Source organism: Canis lupus, chromosome 28, assembly GCF_048164855.1.
Source record: "Canis lupus baileyi chromosome 28, mCanLup2.hap1, whole genome shotgun sequence".
Taxonomy (NCBI): Eukaryota; Metazoa; Chordata; class Mammalia; order Carnivora; family Canidae; genus Canis; species Canis lupus.
This window is the reverse complement of record NC_132865.1, coordinates 18,421,516-18,447,970: the sequence shown is the minus strand read 5'-3', so window position 1 is coordinate 18,447,970 and position 26,455 is coordinate 18,421,516. Positions and strand designations below refer to the sequence as shown.

At 33.8% G+C, this 26,455-nt stretch overlaps 1 long non-coding RNA gene across 1 annotated transcript in view; it reads left to right on the top strand.

The window, feature by feature from the left end:
* Positions 1 to 637: 637 nt before the first annotated feature.
* The window catches only part of LOC140619967 (uncharacterized), a 32,853-nt gene continuing 7,035 nt past the window's right edge, over positions 638 to 26,455 (top strand). Inside the window, exon 1 of the long non-coding RNA XR_012019724.1 lies at positions 638 to 866. This is a non-coding gene — a long non-coding RNA (uncharacterized lncRNA). The remainder of the gene's footprint in view (positions 867 to 26,455) is intronic.

Here is a 26,455-nt window from a genome sequence, read left to right as displayed (position 1 = left end):
ATCTTAAAAAAACAAAACAACAACAAAAAAAACCCCAAATCTTGGTTTAATTGATCTGTTCTTTTTTTTTTTTTTTTTTTTTTTTTAGTTTCTATACAATTTATTTCTGCTCTAATCCCTATTATTTCCTTCTGCTGGTTTTGAGATTTTGTTTGCTGCTCTTTTTCTAGGGGCTTTAGGTGTAATTTTAGGTTATTTATTTGAGATTTTTCTTTATCTTGAGCATGTATTGCTATAAACTTCCCTCTTAGAACTGTTTTTGCTGTGTTCCAAATGCTTTGGACTATTGTATTTTCATTTTCATTTGTTTCCGTGTATTTTTTTTATTTCTTCTTTGGTTTCCTGGTTGACCCATTCATTGTTTAATAGGGTGTTATTTAACCTCCATGTATTTGTAGTCTTTCCAGATTTTTTTCTTGTGATTGACTTCTAACTTCTTGCACTGTGGTATGGTATGACTTTGCTGTTTTAGAATTTTTTGAGTCTTGTTTTGTGACCTAATATGTGATTTATTCTGTAGAATGTTCCATGTGTACTTGAAAAGAATGTGTATTCTGCTGCTTTAAATAAAATGTTCTAAATATATGTTAAATCTATCTAGTCCAGTTATGTAATTCAAAGCCATTGTTTGCTTTTTTATTTTGTTTTTGTTTTTTTTTTTAAGATTTTATGTATTTATTCATGAGAGACACAGAGAGAGGCAGAGACATAGGCAGAGGGAGAAGCAGGCTACTCACAGGGAGCCGCCCCATGTCGGACTCGGTCCCTGAACTGGGATCACGCCCTGAGCCAAAGGCAGACACTCACTCAACTGCTGAGCCACCCAGGCATCCCTGATTTTCTGTTTAGATGATCTGTCCATTTATGTAAGTGGGGTGTTAAATAACCTACTATCATTGTATTATTATCATTTCATTCCCTTGGGTTTGTTATTATTGTTTTATGTATTTAGGTGTCCCCATATTGGGTACATAAATGTTTATAATTTTTATCTTCTTGTTGGATTTTCCCCTTTATTAGTATATAGTGTCCTTTTTTGTATCTTTTTATAGTCTTTGTTTTAAAGTCTGTTTTGTCTAATAGAAGTTTTGCTACTCTGGCTTTCTTTTGACATCCATTTGCATGATAAATGTTCCTTATCCCCTCACTTTCAATGTGCAGATGTCTTTAGGTCTAAAATGAGCCTCTTTTTTTTTTTTTTTTAAGATTTTATCTATTTATTCATGAGAGACACAGAGAGAGAGAGAGAGAGAGAGAGAGGCAGAGCACAGGCAGAGGGAGAAGCAAGCTCCATGCAGGGAGCCCGACGGGGGACTCAATCCCAGGTCTTCAGGATCAGGCCCTGGGCTAAAGGCGGCACTAAACCGCTGAGCCTCCAGGCTGCCCTAAAATGAGCCTCTTATAGATAGCATATAGATGGGTCTCTTTTTTATACATTCTATCACCCTATGTCTTTTGATTGGAGCATTTAGTCCATTTACATTCAAAGTAATTATTGATATATGTATTTATTGACATTTTATTACCTGGTTTGTATTTGTTTCTGAAGATTTTTCTCCAGTGATGTTTTTCTCTCTTTCATGGTTTACTGGTCTTCTTTAGTGATGTATTTCTATTTCTTTCCTCTTTGTGTATATGTATTAGTGGTTTTTCATTTGTGGGTACCATTGTTTGTGTATATCATCTTTGACATGTAGCAGTATATAATAAGTTGATGTTATTTTAAGTTTGAACCCATTCTTTTACTCCTTTACTCCCCACATTTTAGGTATAGGGTGTCATATTTTACATCTTTTGATTTTGTGAGTTTCTTACTGATTTTTTACAGAAATATTCATTTTACTGCTTTTATGTTTCCTACTTTCATAATGCCATTTGTAGTCTTTCCTTTCCACTCAGACAGACCCCCTTTAATATTTCTTCTAGGACTGGTTTAGTGGTCACAGCTCCTTTTGTTTATCTTTCCTTTTATACTGAATGATAGCCTTGCTGGATAGAATATTCTTGACTTCAGGCTTTTCTCATTCAGGACTTTATATCATGCCACTCCTTTTTGGCTTGGAAGGTTAGCAACTGCAAAATCTACCAGTAGCCTTTGGAGTTTCTTTTGTATGTAATTTTCTTCTTTATCTCGCTGCTTTAAATATTTTCTCCTTTACCACTATATTTTGCCATTTTATTTTTTATTTTTATTTTTTTAATTTTTTTATTCTGCCATTTTAATTACAAAATGTCTTTTTGTGGATCTGCTTTTGTTGATTGTGTTGGTTCTTTGAGACTCCTAAATCTTGGTATCTTTTTCCTTCCTCAGATTAGGGAAGTTTTCAGCTGTTATTTCTTCAAATAAATTCTCTTCCCCCTTTTCTCTCTCTTCTTCTGGGATCCCTGTAATATAAAAGCTATTAAATTTAATGGAGTCAATGAGTTCCCTGATTTTAGTCTCCTTGTGCATACTCCTTTTTCCTCTCTTTTGTTCAGTTTCATTACTTTCCATTACTGTATTTTCTAGGTCATTAATTCATTCCTCTGTTTCTTGTACCCTGCTCTTCATTCCCCATCAAGCAGTTCTTATTTCATTTATCGAACCCTTTCTTTACTATGTAATTCCTTATCTTTGTCATCACAGTCTCACTTATGTTCTCCACTCTTCTCTCAAGTCCAGTAGGTATCCTTATGATCATTGCATTAAATTCTCCACCAGGCATGTTACTTATATACATTTCACTTAGATCTCCAGCCATGGCCTTGGCCTTGTCTTTCATTTGGGACAAATTCTTCTGTTTCTTTGCCTATTTGTTAGGAAAATCAGTTATATCTCCTGTTCTTGAGGGTACTAGCTTTATGAAGAAAGGTCCTATAGAGCCCTGCAGTGTAGTGTCTCATGTTCCCCAGGGTCTGCTACTCCAGTGTGTGCTGCATTTTCTCTATTGTTGTGTCTTAGCCACTTTATCCTCAGGCCAGTCATCTGCAGAGGCTCTCTTTGTCTGTTGTGGGCAGTGTTTGGTCCCTGGCCTAATTGTGGCACTTTTACCTAAGTGTGCTCCAATTTGCTTGTGAATTGAGACCTGTTTCCACCACCCTCTAAACTGAAGCCTTACATAACTCGTGGATAGGAGATGTGGTATTTGCAGTGGTTTGGGCCACTCTTCTGGGGGAAGTATCCTGCTACACTGGCACTAAGGTAAGTGTGGCTGAGAGGAGTGGTTCCTCAAGAACACAGCAGTGCAGGGCATGGAGTAAGCAAATTAGGTAGTGAGTGTAGACACTGCTGGTTCCTGCAGGTGGCTCTGTGTTTGTGCTGAGGGACAGGGCAGAGAAATGGTGCCTGCTAGTTTATTTGTTCCTGAATGGGTCTCTCTTTGAATGCTACATCTCTGGGACATGGTCCCAGATGAGGAACTAACCTCCTGACTATGTGGTCCAGACACTCTTTAAATGGGTATTTTCACATTATATGTCTGTGGGTTGTTTGCCCTGTGTTTTCTCCAAGAGCAGCTCTAATGCAAGCTCTCTCAGAACCAAGCATGCTGATCTTTAAAATTCCATTCTTTAAACACTACTGGTTGCAAGAACTCAACAAAATTCATGCCCTCTGGCTTCCAAGCCAATTGCTATGAGGCTTCATTTTTTTCCCTGTGCTCCCCTGTATGATAGTCCATCTCTTGCCTTTTTCTGCAATGAAGGCTCCCTCCCCACCACTGGAGGCATGATCCATTTTTTTCCTGAGCCCCATCTCTGCACTTCCTACTTATCTTGAGGTAGCCTCTTCTCTATTTTTAATTGTTGAGTTTGTTCTGCCAGTCTCCAGGTCAATTTCTGCAGTATTTAGGATGATTTGGTAGTTACCTAGTTGTATTCATGGGCCCAGGCAAGCCTAGGGCCTTCTACTCTGCTGCTATCTTCCTCCACTGTGCCATGTTACTTTTCCTATTGGTATACTTTTTAGAGAAAGTGTATACAAATGGCTATAGTTTTAAAGGTGTATTGTTTTATCATTCTTCAAAAAGTATAATTTATTTTCTTATCAGCATTGTTTGCTTATCTGCAAATTTGACATTCAATTATGAATTGATTTTGAAAAACTCAGTATTTATCTGGGCTGTATTTGTGAGATATGGATGTTTGCATTTTAAAATACATGTTTTAATGTTAATCTTTTAATTTATTGTTAATTTTAATAAATCAAAGTTGGGGAAGTATTTTTACACTTCAAATTAGAGCTGGAAGATATTTCCCCAAAGTTACATAGTTATAAAGCAACAGAGGTGGTTTAGGTATACAAGTCTCCTTAGTCCTTGTCCTGATCTCAGGAACACTGAACTATACTCCCTCAGGCAAGAACTTCTCTGTCATGGACTCAGACCCAGCCAATAAGAGAGAGAGTGCCAAATCCTAACCACCACAGCAGTACAGTTGAGAAATCTGTCTTATTTCCAAAGCTGCCATTTCCCAATTCTATGAACTTGGACACTCAGCTTGTCAATAATTCAGTTTCCTTTTGTGTAAAATGCCATGGATACATTATAGGACAAACATCCTATAATAGTGAATATAAGTAAAAATACTACTTTAAATATAACTATCTTTATTTATGAATATATTATTCCGTTACTTTTTAATAGCTTTGCCTTCTTAAAAACTTGGTCTTAAGTACCTTCTTATCCTATTTACTATAATGTTTACCATTTTATTGGAGACTATTAGTAGCTGGCACCTTCTATTAAAAAAAATCCAGAATAGAAGAAAAAAAAACAGAAATAGATTTTGAAGAAATGTAGATAGTTATTAGTGGGAAAGAAACTAATGTACTCCTGAGAAAACTATTTATGATCCACTGAAACCTATTTAAATTTTTTCAAAATAATTTCTGATTTACAGAAAAATTGCAAGAGTAATACATAGAATTCTTGGATACCTTTTGTCAAAAGTCTTCATATGCTAACATCTTATACCATATTTTCTTTATCACTCTTTCTAGGTACATAGATAGACAGAAAATTTTTTTCTAAGCCATTAAAACATAAATAATAGACATGATGTCTCTTTATCATAAACAATAAAATATTTCCCAAGAACATAACCATAGTATAGTTTTCAAAGAAGGAAATAATGTGAATGCTAGACTTTAGGTGATTTCACCAATATCTATATTAATGACGTTGAAGCAAAATCATTCCAAAATCGTGTGTTATATTCAGTTGTCATATCACTTCAGTTTCTCTTAATTTATTATTTTTTCTTTGCATTTTACATCATTGATAGTTTGAAGAATAGAAAATAGTTACTTTTTACAATATCCCTCAATTTTAGTGTGTTTGGTGTTTTCTCATGATACTCATATTGAGAGCATGAATTTTGGGTAGAAATGCCATAGAACCACAGAACCATAGAATATGCTAAGTTCTCAGTATATTATAGCTGGAAGCACTTGCTGTTGATTAGTCTCTTTACTGGCAATGTTAAGTAGATCATTTGGTTGAAGTGGTTTCTGTCAAATTTCTGCCCTGTTATGTAACTATTTTACATTTTGTGATTATTAAGTACCTTGTGAAGAGATATGCAAAAACATTATAAATATCTTCTTACTCTCGTTAAACTAATTGTTAGCATCTATTGATGATTCTTGACTGAATCAATTATTAATAAAAAAAGGAAAAGATAGTGCTTTCCTACCCCAGTTCTGGAATCAGCCATTTTCCCAGGGATTCTTGGTTCTTTTAAGGAGAAAGTAGTATTTAGAAATAAAAAATCCTAGTATTTATTCATTGCTACTGGGGAATTGTTGCTTTTCTGCATTTTTAGAATACAGAAACAGCAGTTTTCTCACTGATATTGCCAAGCCCAATTCAGATCCACAGGTCTTAGTCTGTCTTTTTATTTTGCATATTTGTATCTCTCTTCTCTGAGAACCCTATCTCTCATTTCTACAGTTTTTACATATGTGTTTAGTCCTAGAAAGCATAGAATGTGATTTCAGAACTGTTTATTCATGCTTTTATCATAAAGAAATCATCCACTTGGAGTTCAATTTATTTTGAGTGTTTGTAGAAACTATTTATTTTCTTTTGCATTTACCTTGAGGGTGTGTAATCTAACCATGATATTAAAAGTGACTCAGTTTTGGTATCAACCCTTCCCTCTTCCAGTTGTAATGTTGTTCACTTGAACACATTTAGATTAATATGTTTTTGTTTGTGTTCAGTTTTGGAGTTCTGTGTATTTTTGTATTTTATTTAGTTTTTTGTATATATGAAATGTTAACATGACAAAGAAGGTCAGATATGTAGAGAAAAGGAATACAGGTATCCTCTGCTTTCCAAAAGTTCACATTGAATCACTTTATTTTATTTTGCAAGCAAGAAAACTTTTTATTTTAAACCACAAATAGCAGGTGCCTACAACTATCCATGTTTTATTAAAATCACATAAATCTCAAAAAAAAAAATAAAATCACATAAAACTCAGGTAAAAAGCACCGCTGATTATTGGCTGTAGAAAAAATGCATGAAAAATTTAAATATGCACAGTAAAAACACCATAATATGCACAGGACTAAATTTTTAAAGCAAGTGCATGGAATGATGAGTCAATCTTGCATATAGCCTCCAATATTAAACTGATATTTATTTTGCTTGAAGATGATGGAAATTTCCAAAAAAGCATGACTATGAGAAGGTCGAGTATCCATCCATCCTTATATATATTTGAATGCCAATAGGTAGAATCATGAAAAAAAAAAAACCTAACATTTATAAAATACTTGTTAAAAATAACTTTTAGGGCACCTGGGTGGCTCAGTCATTTAAACATCTGCCTTCAGCACAGGTCATGATCCCAAGATCCTGGGATCGAGTCCCACATTGGGCTCCCTGTTCATGGGGAGTCTGCTTCTTCCTCTGCCTTCCCCTCTGCTTGTGAACACTCTCTCTCTTGCCCTCCCTCTCTCAAATAAATAAAAATCTTTTTAAAAATAACTTAAAAGTTGTCCCATGAGGTACATAAAATCAGTCCCAATTTTTCATGACAATTCATTCTCTATTGTTACCTACAGATTCACTTTTCTGTGCCTATCCAGCTTTAATTTCACCATTTTCATAGTTTTATAAAAGATCTGCACTAGTATAATAAAAAACTTTTTAAGTGGAAATCTTTGGATCTCTTTCAAAAGGAAAACAAAAACAGGTACTAATTAATATAGATCTTTTGTGAAAGCAAAATGGTATAATGTGAACTTTCAGAAAATGGGGCATATTCTTTGCTTTAGGTTATTGTGGTTTATAAGAAAGTTTCATACGTATGCTCTACTTTTGGATAGCAGTGCAGATATGTATTCAGAGAAAATAGGAAATATGCCATTTTATACTCACTTTTGAAAGTAGTCAATCTTATTACTCTCTAGTTATCCGTTCTGTGTTTCTTGTACGTTTTATTTTCCCCTCTCTCTTACATAAAAGGTAACACACTAAAGATACTTTTCTTGACAGCCTTTTCACTTAACCAATATTCTGGAAATTGCTCCATATCAGTTTATTTTCACAGTTGCATAATACTCTATAAGATACACTGTATCAGAATTCATGTAGGAACATTTATATTGTGTCCAGGACTTTGCAATAACAAATTATGTTGCAATGAGTATCCTTGAGCATATCATGTGTATTTTACTATTATTGGAGATGTATTTTTTGATAAATTTCTGAAATTGTGATTACTGAGTCATTGAGTAAATACATACATATTTTTTGGTAGGTTTTACCAAATTCTCTTCCACAAGATTTTATAAATTTATGTTCCTGCTGGTAACATATAAAATCAGTTTCTTCAGTCCTACCAATAGATGTGTTGTTTTTTCTTTTAATTTTTTCCAATTTACTATTTCAGTAAGTAAAAACAGTTCTCTCATTGATATATTATATTGCTTTCCTCTAATTATGTTTGATGTTAAACATGCTTTTATGTGTTTGAAGGTAATACTTTCATCTTTTGTTTGAGAGTTATTCATCACTATTTTTGTCTGTTATACTTTCAGGCTTTTGTAATTTTTCTCTCAATTTTTAAGAGTCCTTTATTTATTAACCCTTTTCTGTGATATGTGTTGCAAATATTATCTCTCAGTTTGTCAGTTACAGTTCTGTTTCATTCATGGTGTTTTTGTTATGCCAAATAAAAAAGAGGTAGCCAATTAATCATTCTTTTACTGTTTCTGGATTTTTAATCATAATTAGAAAGGTTTCCTTATACCAGAGTTAAAGAATATTTTCTTTTGTAATTTTTTATGAAATATTTTTTTACCTGTTAAATCTTCACTTTATATTAACCGGTGTCACCTTATTTTCACTAATTTTTTTCTCATTTTTAACTAATGATTAATAGATATTTAAATATATCTTCAATATTTTTCAGCTGTTAGCATCAATGATGTTAGTTGATTTGCTGTTAGGCAATAGTGCGATCTTTTTGGAGAGATAAGTGCCTACCATTAAAATGAATAATTCTTCATTATAGAATGTAACAACTTAAAAATTTAAGAACCTAGTTTGTGGTACTAAATAGCTCTATGTTAATAAATTCATGATGACTTAAATGATGTAAGCTTGTTTTTAAATAAAAATTATAATAAATGAAGCTAGAGAAAATTCAAGCACTAACTAAATCATTTAAGATGTTGCAAGATATCGTACTTAATTTGGTTTTATTTCTGAGAGAACAAAAGAGTGTTTCTAGACATAATCACTAAACTGACAAGATGATTGTTTTAAGATACTATGACTCTAATGTGAATAATGGATTAGAGAATGTATAAAGCTTAGAAAAAGGAATTAAATTAAGATACTAAAATATAGGGATGCCTGAGTGGCTCAGCGGTTTAGTGCCTGCCTTCAGCCCAGGGTGTGATCCTGGAGTCCCAGGATCGAGTCCCACATCGGACTCCCTGCATAAAGTCTGCTTCTTCCTCTGCCTGTGTCTCTGCCCCTCTCTCTCTCTGTCTCTCTCTCTCTCTCTCACTCTCACTCTCTCTATGTCTCTTATGAATAAATAACTAAAATCTTAAAAAAAAAGATACTAAAATATGTTGCTGGTTTGTTCAAAGCAATATTTGTAAGAGAAGTGGATAGATTCAAGATCTATATAGAAGATAAAATCAACATGTTTAACAGTTGATGAATCTGAGCATGAGTGAAATGTAGTAGTCCAAGATAAAGTTCAAAGTTTTTGTTTAGGTCAAGTGCATGCAGGGTTATAGCTATCATTTAGGTACCAAAAAATGATAGAAGGAGGTAAAGGAACGACTGAAAAAGCTGGGAGGAGATGGCAACTTGAATTCTTGAAGTGTTTAGTTTCAGATGACTATGAAGCCTACAGGTGGAGGTTCAGTAAGTAGTTGGATATATGGATCTGATTCCCAAGAGACTTTCCTTGGCTAAAGTTAATGATTTAAACATCTTTGACAGAAGAGAATGAGTTCTCTTTGGTAAATTGTGGAAGTACTGAAATCATAGTCTAAAGGTTACATTGTAGGAGGGAAAATGAACAAATATTAAAAGAAAAGTTTCTTAAAATTCTTAATATTCTTAATATTAAGGACATTTCTTAATGTCTTTAATAGATGTTCGATCACTGAGCCACCCAGGCACCCCTCATGCCTACATTTCTTTGTATTTTTTTATTAAGGGTACTAGAGAAAAGAAGTTAGAATACAACAATTTTCAAATTTCTTAATATTATATATACAGATGCATTTCAATGAATCTATTCATTCCAACAGAAACTCTGGGGATGTTGGGCTTGGAAAGAAAGCTTCAAACAGTTTGTGGGTAGGTGTAGCTTGAGGCCAGATTTTCTGGTCAACCAAGTAAGACAATTATAGATGCAGAGTCTCCTTTACTGCTGATTTTTTTTAAAGCAAGGCCAATAGGCTATGGGATTTTTACTGAACAGAAACAATTCTTGACATGCCTTCCCCTGATACCTTACAAAGCAACAGTAGGTGGTTGGAAAGGGAAGAGGGCAAACGTTACCTAAACTTACACAGGATGACTGTTGTTGCTTAATACCAGGGTCTAACAACACAAAGCTTCTGATCTATATACTACACAGTGTTTTTAAGTCCTATATCTGCTGCACCTTTGTGAACTTTGAGAGCATAATGCAGTAATGTATTTGAAAGAGTTAATGAGGGAAGTCAAGAGCAATAAAAGATCACAAGACAAGAAGGTCATTCTAGCCAAAGAAAATGGAGATAAATTGTAACCAGGTGTCTTTATTTCCTGATTCCTCAAGTACTGCACACTCAGCTTTCTCTCCTAGAAAGGGAAGCTTGTGAAATTCCATACAGCATTTGTCAGCTTCAATAATTCCTTGCAAGATTTCAGGATTATTTGCTTTAATCTTAACTACCTTAGAGGCATATGAGATAAACCATTTGGAAATTATATATGTAGCAAAAAAATCTAATGTTCATTTAGGATGATTTAGGAAATTCATAGGAATACCTTGTCAGTGTCCTGTTGTCTGCTTTAATCTTTCAGGACAAATAAGGTCTAATGGTGCATTGCTCGTGTACACAGGTCAAAAGCCAAGTTGTGAAGCATTCCATAATTATATGCTGACTTTCACAACACAAATACTGAAATTTCTGTGAATGTATTTTACACATTATTTATGTTCTTTCTGAGTTTCTTCACATGGCCAACCTCTCTTTAATTGCACACTGTGCTATTTGTAGTATCCTATGTTTTCATATTGGTATTTCTTTTAGGTCATGTTATTTCACCAGATTAAAGGGACAGAAAAACATTCAAAGAAATCTCCATTGTAAGGGAAGAGGATAAGGTGAAGCCTGAGGTACAAAACAGAGAAACCGTATGAGAAAAGACAAAGTATGAGAACATTTACTAGTGTTGGATCTAGGAAATCGACTGACCAGAGTGAGGCAATAATAAGCCTTGTCACCCAAAGAATACAAGACAAGTTTCCTCTTCTTAGTCCAGGTTGAGGAAAGGGATAAAATGATACAAAAATCCTTTATATCTAAAATATCAGTGTAGAAAAAAAAAAACATTCTTTTGCACTGGAAGAAAATTCTCCTTTCAATGTAAGCATTTTCATGAGCTGTTTATTAAAATATAAATTTCCAAAGTTACTTTCCTCCAAGTGTTTCAGTCTTCGGATACAGAACCTCTGGGAATATTCTATCTATATTGACCAGCACAGATAATTAACCCAGGATATTATGAAAGATGAAGATCTTTTGGGAAGGGGTATGTAGCCTTCTGGTATCTTGACAGTTCAATGCTACTACATTATTTGAGCCAACAGTAGAAAAAAGATTCATTTTTTAAAATACTTAAATATAATTTCTTTGAATAAAAATCATGTAGGGGTGCTGGGTGGCTTAGTCATTTAAACATCTGATTTCAGCTAATGTTATGATCTCAGGGTCCTGAGATCAAGCCCCACATTGGACTCCATGCTCACCAGGGAGTCTGCTTCAGATTCTTTCTCTTTCTCCCTATGCCCTTCGCCCTGCACTCTCTCTCTCAAATAAATAAACAAATCATAAAAAAAAAATCATGCCTACATTTCTTTCTTTAAAGATTTTATTTATTTATTTATTCATGAGAGAGGCAGAGACATAGGCAGAGGGAGAAGCAGGCTCCCTGCAGGGAGCCTGATGCAGAACTCGATCCCAGGACCCCAGGATCACGACCTGAGTCAAAGACAGATGTTCGATCACTGAGCCACCCAGGCACCCCTCATGCCTACATTTCTTTGTATTTTTTTCATTAAGGGTATTAGAGAAAAGAAGTTAGAATACACCAATTTTCAAAATAGGTCCCCTTATTTCAAAAGATTTCTTTTTTTTCCAAAAATTATAGTGACGTTAAGCTGTAGAAAGGAATTCACTGTGTCATGATCTGGTTGTTTTCTAAAATTTATAAAAGGAAAGGAAATATATTCAGTTTATGATCTAAAAAATTGAAAAAAATGTCAACCTATTACCAATTGACTGATTTCAGAATATTCCAAGGCATTATTATTATTTTTAGAGATGGAAGAGATATGCTCCTGGATGGGGATAAATAAATACATCAGCATTGTGTTTATGGAATGTCACAAGATTAGCTTGAAAAGGATCCTACAACTCACCATCTGATAACATTCCTAGAACTAGAGAGTTTGCATCCACCCATATTAAAAAAATAAAAATTTCAAGCTATTAAATATGCATAGTAAAGAGAAATAAAGTGATGGCAAAACTTGGAAGAAACTGTGATGCCCTTTAATAGATGAATGAATAAATAAACTGTGGTACATTCAGATAATAGAGTACTATTTGGCTCAAAAGAGAAATGAGCTATCAGTGAAATGAGAATATATTGAAGAGTCTTAAATGCATGATAGTGAAAGAAAGAAGCCAATCTGAAAAGGCTACCTACTATATGATTCCAACTATATGACATTCTGGAAAAAGCAAAACTATGAAGAAAGTAAAAAGTTCAAAGTTGCCAGGATTAGTGAGGAGGCCGAAATGAATAGGTAAAGCATAGAGGATTTTTAAGGCAATGAAACTGCTCTGTATACTAAAATGGTAGTCATGTCATTATATATTTGTCCAAGACCATAGAATTTACATTAAGAGTGAACTCTAATATAAACTGTAAACTTCACATGATTATGATATATCGATGTAGATTCATTAATTGTAACACGTATACCACTCTATTGGGTGACATCAGTAATGGAAGGGGCTGTGCATATATGCAGCAGGTGTATGGGAAACCTCTCTAGCTTCTGCTCAAAACTGAATCTATAAGTGTTCTAAAAAATAAAACTTATTTAAAAGGAAGTGAAAACATGGAGTAAACATAAATGCATATTATATGAAAGAAGCCAATCTGAAAAGTCTATACACTGTATGATTCCTACTATATGATATTCTGGAAAAGGCAGAGATATGGAAACAGTAAAAGAATACGTGGTTGCTAGGGGATCAGGAAAGAGAGGAATGAATAGGCGGGCACAGAGGGTTTTTTAAGGCAGTGAAATTATTTGAAATTATTGTGTATGATACTATAATGGTGAATACAAGTCATTATTCATTCGTCCAAACTTATAGAATGTGCAAATCCAAGAACTCTAATGTCAGTGGTGGACTTTGGATGATAATGATGTGTCAATATAATATAGGTTTATTAATTATAACAAATGTACACACTACTCTGGTGGGAGATGTTGATCGTGAAGAAGGCTGTACATGTGTACAAACAGGAGAGAATATGAGAATTCTCTGTACTTTCTACTTGATTTTTCTATTAACCTAAAACTGCTATAAAAATAAACTCTATTAAAAAAAGAAGAAGAAACCAAACTGAAACGACCAAGCTGAAATTCAAAGAGACTCAAGAAGATACCCAGAAGAAAAACCTTTGGCTTAGTCTGAAGCTTAATGACATGCAAATTGCCCACTTGAATAAAAGAGGGCTGAACTTTGGGATATTTTCTGATTGGGAGGTAGGATATCTTATAAGAGCATCTCAAACAGTGCACTGTGACAGATAAAAATAAGGAATATTGATGTATTTGATGAGCCTTATCTCAAGAATAAAAATTAATAGCCAGGCAAATTTGTGTAAAAGCCTCAAATTTCAATTTTAGAAAAGAAAATTAATCATTTTCCAGGAACCATGAAGTAGGAAACTTATAATTTTGGCAACTTGTTTGTATTTAATTTTGTGAAGTCTTGGTTTTTTTCCTTTTAGTGATTAGCAGTAAAATCCAATGGCTTGTTTATTTTTAGTGGCAAGAAAGAAGAGAAAGAACAAGGGAGACAGCATCCCCATTTGACTTCAAGTTTTGAGGAAGAGAAATCCCCAAAGGATAGATTAGTTGGTTGCAACCACAAATGCAGAAATAAAGAAAAATTAGTACCTTTGGCAAAGTGGATAAAGAGAAAAAAAGGAGGAGATGGCTGTGATGTGGCTGAAGATGGGCCCTGGGGCAATACATGTGGAAGGATTTTGAACATCTTTAGTAACAATTCATCATGTAAATTCCAGATAACATTAGCATCTTATAGACGTTTGGAAGAGAGGAAAATGATGTTTGTTTTTCTTGATAAGGATACTAGAAAGAAGAAGCTGAGTGCAAGTGAGAACAAATTTTAAAATAGAACATTATTTATTATTTAGATAAGGGTTATTTCCACTAATCACTGTAATTTGTCATTGGTAAAGTAAAATGTAGAGTCAAACCTAGCACTACTTTTTCTTCAGTTGCATGGCAAAATAGAATATATTGGTACTAAACTACATCTCATTAACTTCTTTGCCTCAGCTATTGACATGACAAGTTGTTTTTATCTTGAAACTGTGCTAAAATACACTTGGCTTTGCCAAGTCACTAAAATGGCTCACTGTTTTCTTGCCAGAAAACAAGAAACTAGCAATTTTTAAAATGGGTAATAATTTATGCTCTAATGACCTACACCTACCTCATTTTGGGTAATATAGTGCAGTTTCATTTAAATGTTTTAATGTATTCAAACTTAATTTATTACTAGTAAAAACTACCCAGTTGAAATTCATAAGACTGAACTCCTTTGTCTATAACTACATAAAAGGTACAGCAGGAGTATAATTTGGTAATATAAAAGGCTCTCCTTGATTACACAGCACATCTACCTTGTGTTTAATTGAATGGAAATCTCCAACTTCAGGATTAGATATTATTTTGTTCAAGTTTCACTTTATTGGTTATAGTGCATTACGAACAATCTAAATTTCATCCTTGTTAACGTAACATGTATATTTGATTACTGGAGGAGATAGTAATAGTAAATAATATAAATTGCTCACTTAATTCAGTCTAAATAACATTGCTTAAAGGTCATAGGCCAAATGAAAACAGAAACTTAAAAGAAAAAGAACTTCCAGGTAGCTGAAGATAAAAACAACTGTCTAAATCTGCATCTTTCAATATATCCACCCCGGACAATTCAACACTATAAAAAAGGCAACATAAAACAACAACAAAAATAACAGCAAAAAAACAATTAGCAAATTGCCTTAAGTATGACTTGAAAACAAAGAATGACTGAACTTCAAAGTAACGGAAAATAAAAAAAGAAAAAGGTCAGTCAAACCCCAAAGAAAAAAATCTTCACATGATAGCACCACTGCAGTGAATAAGAAGAGACCAAGAAGAGCAGCAGAGAAAAGAAAAATGAGAGGAATTTTTGGGCCATTGGGTAAAAAAAGGAGAAAATTTAGGGTATTATCAGGAACAAAGAACCAACTAGTAAAGACACAAGCTCTTCCCTAACCATTTAAAAAAAAAAAAAAATTCCTGCTAAAGGTCTGGATTTTGATGTATTTTGCTGAACTGACAAAAGAGGATGCCATTGAGCTAGAAGCTTTGTTAAACACCCACAGTTCACAACAGTGAACAAAAAAAGAAAACTCTATAAATCTATACAGAATTTTTTAAAGATTTTATTTATTCATGACACATTCATGTGTCTCTGCAGAGACATAGGCAGAGGGAGAAGCAGACATCTCATGGGGAGCCTGATGTGGGACTTGATCCTAGGACTTTGACACCATGCCCTGAGCCAAAGGCAGATACTCAACCGCTGAGCCATCCAGGCATCCCTCTGCACAGAACTCTTAGAAAAATCAGAAAACAAATTTAGTGAACTTTGATAAAACTCTTCATCTCTCCAGAAAATAACAAGAAGAAAAACATGTAGCAAAAAAATGACCATGAGGGAACACTTCAAACTTAGTTAAATATACTCAAGCCTTTAGGGCTATGAAAAAAATAAAAAACAAAAATATCTTGAATCATAAATTTAAAAATTAAAATCAGAAAAAAGAAAAAAAATGAGGAAAGATGGATTAAATTCAGTAAAAAAGTGGAAGGCATTGAAAAAAATCATGTCAGAAATAACAACTGCATGAAGAATGAAATTTAACAAAATCTCAAAATAATAATTTAAGAAAGGCAGAGGAACAACCAAGAATACAAAAAGTAAAGAGGTGAGAAGAGCAAGTAAGAGCATGGTAAATGGAAGACAGGCAACAAAGGCATAGTATTTGTATAATTGGAGTTTCTAAAGCTTAAAATACCACATTGGCATAAAATTAATTTTTATAATTGTGATTGAAAAGATATTTCCAGAAATAGAAAGCCTGAACCCATATATGGAAAGGGTCCTCTAGGAAACTGGGAAAATTATCTGGAATCATCAACCTTGAGAAATATGCTAATAAAATGATTAGACTTCAAAAATAAAGGAAAATAATTCTCAAGGATTCTACAAAGAAAATTAATTAAATCACAAGAAAAAGCAGTTATATTGGAAGCAGAATTTCCAAAATCATGATACAGAACCTTACTCTCCTTTTCTTTCTGAATGTTCTTGATTTTGGAAAATTTCTAGGAATATTTGGAAGATAATATAACCTTAGTGACCAGTGAATATGAATTATTAAATTGACTGAAGAGCTAAACTTTTTTGAGGAAGTAATCACAACAGAAGTGTAATGACAACTTTGGGCAGCTCCAGTTTAAAAATTCAAAGCACTAACAATGAAGACTCTGGTCCAAAATACATAAAATTGGTATTATTAAGTTTGACTTGCTTTGTTTCCTCCATTTTTATCCAGTCTTTTGACAAGCCCATGGTTCCTAATATGCAATAACTGTCTCCAGAGCTTTTAATCCTCCTTGGGTCAATTCTCAGACAGTCCTCCCTTATTTTGTATCCAGGAGCCTGTGGCTCAGGATCCAGATGAAGGTAACTACAATGGATTGAAAATAACTTCAGAAAAAAAGAAAGAATTTTAGAGTTGTTTCATCTCCATTTCAGGTAATTTCGTTAATTATAAAGTGGCCTTTTAATTAAATTTTCCTTTTGTAGTTATTATTGGTTGAACCCAAGCAGCATCTCTAAGTCAGTGACTTGCAAATCAGGAGCAGGAAAGGACTTTGCTTTAACAATTAGAAAGTCTTTTATTACAGTGTAGAAGATTATTTTTAGAACTTCTCAGATCCCTCCTATCTATGAAGTATAATTACTTTTATTACTTGAGAGTGAGTTTCCATAGGGGAAAAAATATAGATTTTCATCTGGTATAATTAATTTGTATTAATTGAATATTCTTTGAGATATAGGACTCTGTCTTTTAGCGTTTCCTATTCTTATATATTAAATGCCTTTTTTCTTAAGGAACTTTTTCTCAAAACCTTGAGTACAGTAGTTATAAAAGGATATATGTGAACCATATTATTTATATAAATAATTTTAATTAATTAAATAATTTGAAATTATATATATATAAAATTTAAAGAGAAGAATTAAATATAGTTTTAAATACTCTGCCACTGCTTAGTTTCTCTCTTCCTTCCTTACTTCTTTCTTCTCTTGTTGAATAAATCATTCCAAGATATACTCAATAGAATGAGTAAAGTATTTCCACGCAGTGCAGAATCTTATCACTCAAGTAGTTTAGAAAGATCATCTATTTAAGAATGGGAATAACCATGCTGGGAGTGGCCTAGTTTGGCGTATCAAAGTCCAAATAAGGAGAGCATCTGCATGAGATGTGGATGCTGCTGCCATTCAGCAAAATATGTGGGACTGAAGAAGAATGAAGAAAACATCTCCAATGAGTAGCAGTGGCACTGACATGAGATTGTTTACATTCAGAGGAGATTGTTCAAATTTCACACACATAATACACACACACACACACACACACACACACTCAACTTCAAGGCCCAGGAGACCCATAGTTTGGTTCTTTGTACCAACAAGTCCACACAGAGGCCCCTGCAATGTAGTGATGTCCACAGGTTTACTGTTGAAAGCAAGAATCACAAATATGTAGAGAAAAAAAAATTAAGAGTGAAATTTGTGGATATTGCATACAGCCTGACAGTTTATAGTGTGAAGGAGGCAGGATCACTTCAGTAAAATTGCCACCAAATGTATCAGTGTTGGTTGTACTGTAGTTATATTAGGGTGTATCCTTTTTGCTAAGAACTGCACTTTAAAACGTTTGGAGTACCAAGGTATTCTACTGCTAACTTACTCTCAAGGATTTAGGAAATTTAAAAAAAAAAAAAAAAGATCGTAATATTGAAATTTTTAAAATAAATTTAAAATCATTTTTAAATAAAATCACACATTTTAAAACTATTTTTAAGAAGAAACTCGGTTATTTCTAAAACCTGCTAAAAGCAATGGTTATTTATATAACTAAAAAGCATTTAGAAAAGAAGCTGAATTCTTCACAAGTATGTATTGTTCTTAGTATTCAGTTTAAACAGTTTTTGCCTAAATAGGATTTAAAAAAGCATATTGATAAAATAGAATCAATAAAATACAACTTAGAAAATCATATGTAAAATATTTTAAAAATAATTTAACAGGTATAATTTATACTACATTCAAAGAGAGGAGTTCTTATGTAGCTAAAAATTTGCTGTCTTATGGGATAAAATAAAATCTGTGAAAACTTGCTTTTAAATAGGATAAAACCTCAAGACTTAATAAGAGAAAATCAATTTCCAGAAAAGGTTTCTAGCTATAATACTGTTGTTAATTCTCACCATTGCTTATATATTTAAGTAATTTGTTTGAATAATTGGTATTTTACTCTAAGTGTATCATTTAGCTAAGTAAAGTAGAATAGTTTAGAAGTTAGACTTTGATAAGCAAACCAAAATATCTTCCAGAGAGATTGATATTTCTAGTTAAATGATTTGAAACTGAGTTATTGAGATTTTTTTCAGCTATTAAAATTCCCTATGCAGAGTTCTAATTAAATGATGATATCCAAGAATAAAACCACTATAAAACTGATTGTAGCTCCATTTTTTTCCTCTTGACTCATCATGATTTCTGAACCAAAACTCACTCTCCCCCTCTCCCCCCGTAGTTATATCCCTTGCTCACATTGGCAGAGATAGTATCTTTAGCTGATTCTCAGAATTCAGATTCTTGGCCTTCACTGATCTTTTCTGACTCTGACTCAGTCACACTGATCTCTATCAGTGAGGCCTTTGAGTGGTCTTTTGGAACAGTGATAACTGGGGCTTGTTGAATGCAACCCATTTTCATGTGCTTTAGTCTTCTTTCCCCCTAGTGATAATACCTTGGTCTCTGAGATTTGGTTTTCATCCCCCCTCCTGCAGACTGCCACATGACTTGCCAGTTGGCTCAAAGAGATTCTGAGTTCTGTATTTATATGATTCATTAATACCTTTTTTTTTCTGTATAAATTATTTGGTCATCATTTCACATGTAGTATTGTGAATGGAGATACCTTTCCTCACCCCACTTTTAGACAGATTCCTCCAGGAGCTGGCAAGGGACTTCCTAATATTGGGAAGAATTTAATACAATCTATGTTTTACCTGTTGACAAAGTGTACTAGGAATTGTGAACTGAATGGATGCCCTAGTCTATTGGTCTTCTCAGTGGTATAGATCAGTTTGGATGCTAAAGTCCAGATTTATCTAGAGTCTTAAAGTTTTAATTTTACTGGGATCCTCTGGCTATATGTTACTTATCCATTGCATGGGGACTAGACATTCTCACATATTACTGTTGTCTACGTCACGTTGGCTGCTAAGTCCAATGGTTATACAGAACTGCAAAGGAGGCTGAGAAATAAAGACTTTAGTTTGTGCTTATGTAATAATTGTATTAATTTGGGAGAAGAGGAAAATATATTTGAGGTACAAATAATGTCCCTTGTTATACCATTTCAAAATATTGTTTTTTAAGGTAAGATACAACCATGAAAATCCTCTTGACTCAGTTTTCCTCCAATTATTGCAATTTATTATGGGAAATCCTTTAGATGATCTGCTGAATTACAGAAAATTTTGTTATGATGTTATATTTTCTTGAGTGACATAAAGTGGATTTGAATTTTGAATAAATGTTTGGCTATGGTGAGGTGAGGAAAGTTAGGTATATTGTCTGATAGTATATGATATTATATCTTAGTTAGTGTCTCAAGAAAGGGATGCATTCAGCCTCCTGGGCAGCTTCCTAGTGACAGAACACAGTTTGGCCAAGATGTCACTGCTGCATGGGTCTTCTAGTCTTCTGACAGACTAGAAGAAAGTGACCTAACATATTACTATATGTGTGAGATTCTCTTTCCCCTCCACAGTTATTTTTAATGCTACACCACCAAAAAGATGAGACACTAGGATAGGACCTCTATATACGGACTCTTACCCACCTTCTGTCAACTGTCCTCCATCAATCCCCTTCTTTCCAGAGGTGTAAGAGGTGTTGAGAGAAAACAACAACAAAAATAAGTTAGATGTGTCTATTTAACCTAAAAATATTTGAAACAGATTTGTTCCTCTTTTTTTGTAATTAAGAATAATTAAGAGAATGTTGTATTAGTTTCAGGTGTAATATATTCAACAATTCTATACATTACTCAGTGATTATCATAGTATTTGGGTTTTTTTAAAGTTTTTATTTATTCATGAGAGACACACAGAGAGAGAGGCAGAGAGACAGAGGGAGAAGCAGGCTCCGTCCAGGGAGCCCGACATGGGACTCGATCCCAGGTTTCCAGGATCACACCCTGGGCTGAAGGCAGCACTAAACCGCTGAGCCACCCGGGCTGTCCAGTATTTGTTTTCTTAATGCTCTCTATCTACTTCATCAATTCCCTCACCCACCTCCATTCCAGCAACTATGAGTTTGTTCTCTGTATTTAAAAGTCTGTTGTTGTATCTTTTTTTCTTTGTTCATATATTTTGTTTCTTAAATTATAGATATTGAGTGAAATCATATAGAATTTGTCTTTCTGACTTATTTCACTTAGTATATATACTCTCTTAATCCAATGATCTATCAGACAGGGGGTCAACATCTAAAATATATAAAGAACTTATACAACGTAACACAAAAAACTCCTGCAAATAACCAATTTAAAAATGGGCAGAGGATCTCAATAAACATTTTTCCAAGGAAGACATACAAATGGATTTATTCCTTTTTTTTAAGATTTTATTTATTCATGAGAGACACACACACACAGAGGCACAGACACAGGCAGAGGCAGAGGGAGAAGCAGGCTCCATTCCATGCAGGGAGCCTGACGTGGGACTCAATCCCGGGTCTCTAGGACCACACCCTGGGCGGAAGGCGGGGCTAAACTGCTAAGCCACCTGGGCTGCCCGATTTGTTCCTTTTTTAAAACAGAATGTAATTTAGGATAACTTGAGACATACCCATACATGTTCATGTTGTAAAGCAAAGCTAATAGCCAGATAGCTATAAAATACCAGGGAATATGAATATCTCCAAGCAAAATCCAATTCCTATGCTGGTCGTTTAATAATTAACTTATTTACAGATGGTTGTAAGGCATTGCTTTTTCCTTTCAGGAAGATTATGATAGTTTAGAAGACAAAAAATGTTAAGTGACAATAATAGAGCAGTATAAGTCTAATAACAATATTGAGGGTAAGTTCTTAATGGGAAATACAGACAGTATGATCTCTGAATTTTAGGAGGGAATATTGTTCCTATACAGTGACTAACCAAAGAAGGCTTCATTGAGGACCTGCTAGAGCCTTCAGTGCCCCTGATTCTAGAGCAAGATCTTATCCATGGGGCTAGAATGTACTACCTTACATCACTGGTTTTATTCCAAGGAAATTTTCTAGAAATAGTTTCTTTCTTGATCATCTAGTTAGGATCAGCAAACTCCTACATGCCACTGTTTTTGTATGGCCACTGAGTTAACAGTTTTTACAGATTGTATTAGTCAGGTAGCTTAAACAACAGACATTTATTTTCTCATAGTGTTGGAGGCTAGAAGTCCAAGATCAAGGTGTTGGCAGGATTAGTTTCTGGTGTGGACTCTGGCTTGTAGACAGCTGCATTCTTGCTGTGTCTTCTCTTGGTCTTTTTATGTGCTCATGCATCCCTGGTGTCTCTCCTTCTAATAAGAACAGCAGTCCTGTAAAAGTAAGGCTCCGCTCTTATGACCCCACTTAATTTTGATTACATCCTTATAAAACCTATATCCAAATAGTGTCATATTCTTGGTTGTGTCTTCAACATACGAATTTGGAAGAGACAAAATTCAGTATAGAAATGAGCATGATTCAAATCACAAATGAAAATTTTCAATCAACTTCATGATAGGGAACACTGACTTTGAACCTTAAATAAGCAAAGTGTTGTCCCTTCGAGAAAAAAACTTCATTTTTTTGCTAGACTTTTGTTACAAAAAACGAAAGAAACTGTACTCAATTATTACTTTTATATTGTAAATTTTATCAATAAAATTTTTGTGGTATTTATCTCATGTTATAAAGCTACCTACATTATATTCTTGATTTTTCATCTTCTCCTACAAAGCCCAAAATGCTTGTTCTTTTCCCTTGACAAAAAGGGACAAGAAGTTCATCTACTCCTGATATAGCCTAAGCAAGTTTGACTGATTCACTTCTAGGCTTCATTCTAGGCTCCATTGCTGCTTTTGATCTCTGTGTTTTTGCTAGAATTTCCTATTTTTCTTTTTTAGCTCTCTTCCTACAGAGATTCATCTCTTCCCATAGGCTTATTTTATTATAGGTTGTCCCAAACTATTTTCACAAGAATGGCATTAACTTGTTTAATGCCTAGTTCTGTTTTAAATGTTTTAGGATTACAGAAGTGTTACTAAGAAAAAATTCACATAATCAGTGTATCAAGGGCATTTTCTCACAATTAGCTCAAGAGCCCCCAGATTCCTAAATACCTTCAGCAATAGGAATGTTTAATCCAGATCTGGGTGCCAGGCACACAGGGGAGGAACTGGAGCAAGCTGTTCTTTCTCACTTCATTCACCTCAATTTTTCTAGACCATTGTAGATTTACCACAGTAGATAGAGGGGATAGCAGTGGCTTTTGCATATAAATCCAATATTCTGATTAATGTTCTGCTACAAAAATATATTTGAAAAATATATCCAGAAAATCTTGCATAAAAAGGGCTCCTGATTTCGTAGAGTAGTAGTGTGTACCTTCGCCTTAACAAATCTATTTGAACCTTAATAATGGCAAAATAATAATAACTAAAATTTACTGAGCATTCACTATGTATTAGTTCTTTTTAACAATATTTTATGATATAGATACTAATATCCCTAATGTACCAGTAAGAAAATTAGTTTTGGAACATAATATAACTTATCCAAAGTCATACACATCTACCAATTGGGAGAGTTGTGTCTCAAACCCAGTACCGTTCAACATCAAATCTGTGTTTCAACCATTGCATTTGATTGCCTCTATGTACTCTCTTCATATGAAAGCTATTTTAAGAAAAAATTAGAGCAATGGTCATTATCCCTCTATGCCATATATTACTGTGCTTTAGTTCGTTGGTACATATTGAAATCACTTTATACAGTGTCTGAACTTCCCCTGTTGTTAAGAAGCAAAACTCTAGAGGGATAGACAGACCTCTGAATATTGGGCCTAGATTTTAAAATGATGATCCAGCACTATTTCTGGTATTGGTTATTAATTGATTCCATTTAAGATTGACAGAAAACTGTGATTTTAAAGACATTTTTGAGTTTTTATTGTCCCTGATTTCAAAAGGTATGTGTATTTGGTAGTAGGGGTGAAGGCCATGCTTGTTCAAGCCCTGAAGAGATTTTCAGGGACTTCAGAAACAAAAAGTGGCTGCTCAACTTGTGCTAGTCATAGTCGCAGAGACAGTTTGTTTAGATAAGCTCCTATAATAGGTAGAACCTGGGAGGAATTGAGTGACTGACAGGGAGGTCTGTCCAATTCCCAGAAATGAGTCCTTTCTTGCCTAGTCCAGTGGAATGTGGTGTATGTCATGAATTATTGACTATTGCATATCGATATCTTTGTACTTTTTCTAAAATGAAAAGCTTTTTTTTTTCCTTTTGGTTTTACCTTCAACATCATTTGATTTCAGGTAACTGATTACAGTTGTTTTTAATCACACAGGTTTGTAGAGCTAAGTCTAAAAGTTGAAGGAAATGAAAGTTACTAAGAAATCCTGAACTTGGTGCTAAAGGGAAGAGCTATCGCAATTTCAGTTGCTAAGCTGCTTCTTTATTGATACAACAAATATAAATAAATAAAATATTACTTAATACGTATAAATAAATAAAAATTCTTCTTTATCGGAATTTTGTATAATGCAGCAAGCTGCCCAGCTAGAAAACATTTTCCGGCTTTCTTTGTAGAACTCATAACCTTATGTTACACTTTTGTCCAAAAAAATACAAGCTTAAAATTTGATAGCTTTTCCATGACAATTAAGCTTTTCTAATATTGGTTCTCCTTCCCTACCCCTTGTTTTCTTTTTCCTGATAGCATGTGGTCGTGAGGCTAAAGTTGTACAAGCCAATTCACAGATTCAAGAGATTTAACTTACAGACATGTGAGAATGAAAGCTATGTGTTAAAGGTGGTAAAAAGAAATATGGAAGGAGCCCAGGGCGTTGGTGACATCACGGACCCACCATTATTTGGGCAAATGACTACTGATGGATTTTGTTAATTTGGGGACCTTATTGGAATTGTGAAAAGAAGGCAGGTGGGGATTGGGTGTCTGGAGTGTGTTCAACCAAAGGTTGACTGTAAAATGTATTTGCCTCTTAGTCTCCTTTGAAAAATACCTCCTCTCTTGAGACATTATTCTCTTTTGTACCATCACATATCCTACTTCCAAATTTCTGAGTCGAAGCCACCTATTCTTAAATGATTTTCTGCCTATTCATGGTGATTAGTGGAGTCATGAGCAATGGAAGTGTATGATTACATTAAAAATACCTCCAGCCTCTAGTCTTAGCCGTTGGCACAGGAATGAGCAAAAGAGTCAGTCTGGGCAATCACACCTCTTCCTGGAAACTTTCAAATTGAAGTGAGAGAAGAAAGAGTCCTTTCCTCTCTTCTCAGAAGTTAGAGGATATGAACCTGCAACTTCTTGAATCCTATGAAAAGGGGATATTCAATTTAACCAAGTGAGAGAACCAAAGATGAGAGACATTGCAAATTCTACTGCAAATGAGTCCATGTACTCATTTCTCTCTGCTCCTATTGTGGTTACATAAGCCAGTGGATCCTTTATTTGCTCGTTAGATCAGGTTAGATGTATTTCACTTGCAGTCCAAAGAATTTCGATGCAATAAGGTAGAGGCACCAGGTTTTTTATTTGTGACTATTTTAAAACACAGACTACATTCAAATTTGTGGCATTTATAATGCTTATTATATGACTTTATAATCTAAGCCTTAGTGCAGTTACATGGCCTCTCATTAACTGATTTGTTACCCTTTGACAGAAATGTGTAAAGTTTAATCATTACTTCATTTCAAAATACTCTGTGATTGAAATTATAGCCAATTAGTTAACAGACTGAAATTCGTTAGAGACCCCACACACAGTGATGACTAATAGGACTTTCTATAAAATTATAACTCATAGCAACTGTGACGACTTTGGAAATTACTATTTCTCCCTCCACTATTACATTTGTGTTTAATAGTTCATGTTCACATCCCCAAAATAGTTTATGTCCAAGAATATTTCTCTTTTGAATAAAGTTAAGACTATAGTTCCTAAAAAAGATTTTACTTTCCTAATGTTGTGGTTGTAAATCAGTGTTTCTTAAACTTCAGCAACAACAACAAAAAACAAATGAAAACCTTTTAAGGAAAAATTCTTTGGATACCCAGTATTGACTAGAATGACTATGTTTGTACTATGTATGTAATATTTTAACTAGCTACACATGAATTTATGCACACGTTTTGTACCATGATGCAATTAAAGTCAACAAGACTACAAAGTATTTAGCATTCACAATACTTATATTTTAATATAATAAATTAATAAAAACTAAATAACTATCAGGAACTAACATATTACACTGATTGCTGTAAATGTTTTTGTCATGAATGTACTGGACCTGTAGTATAATGGACTTGTCACCATTGTTATCTATCTGAACCATAAAATTTTTATTTATACAGTATGTGAAATCATTTTGATTTGGCACAAACTTTTGCATATTAAGCCTATGTCTACCTTTTTGTCATTAGTAATAGATAGTACAAAGCATAGTGTTATTTTCATGAGATTAAAAACTTAATAAAAACTTGTTTATTCTATAAAAGTATATATAATTTATAAATTATACCTGAAACAATGCTTTTTTTAAATTGTAAATAAACTTCCACAAAGATGCAAACATATTTGGGACAATTATTGTCATTTTCACTGTAGAACAATCTAAGATCATTAAACATGAAATACTTAATGAGAGGCGAATACTCTGTATCCACATTACAAGCAAACGAAGAGGTGAACACTAAAATTTGTATGAGTCATAAAATGATAGTGAATATGTTGCATATTATTTTTAGATTATTAGAA